Genomic DNA, 265 nt, shown 5'->3' on the forward strand with positions numbered 1-265 from the left:
GAAATATTGGAAAGGATAGCAGATAGTTAGAGAGGAGCCAAAGAGAGAAACAATGGAAAGGATAGCAGATAGTAAAAGAGGAGCCAAGGAGAGAAACAACGAAAAGGATAGCAGATAGTAAAAGTGGAGCCAAGGAGAGAAACAATGGAAACGATAGCAGTTAGTGAAAGAGGAGCCAAGGAGAGAAACAATGGAAAGGATAGCAGATAGTAAAAGAGGAGCCAAGGAGAGAAACAATGGAAAGGATAGCAGATAGTAAAAGAGG

Source organism: Mizuhopecten yessoensis, unplaced genomic scaffold (genome assembly GCF_002113885.1).
Source record: "Mizuhopecten yessoensis strain PY_sf001 unplaced genomic scaffold, ASM211388v2 scaffold993, whole genome shotgun sequence".
In the NCBI taxonomy this organism is placed as follows: domain Eukaryota; kingdom Metazoa; phylum Mollusca; class Bivalvia; order Pectinida; family Pectinidae; genus Mizuhopecten; species Mizuhopecten yessoensis.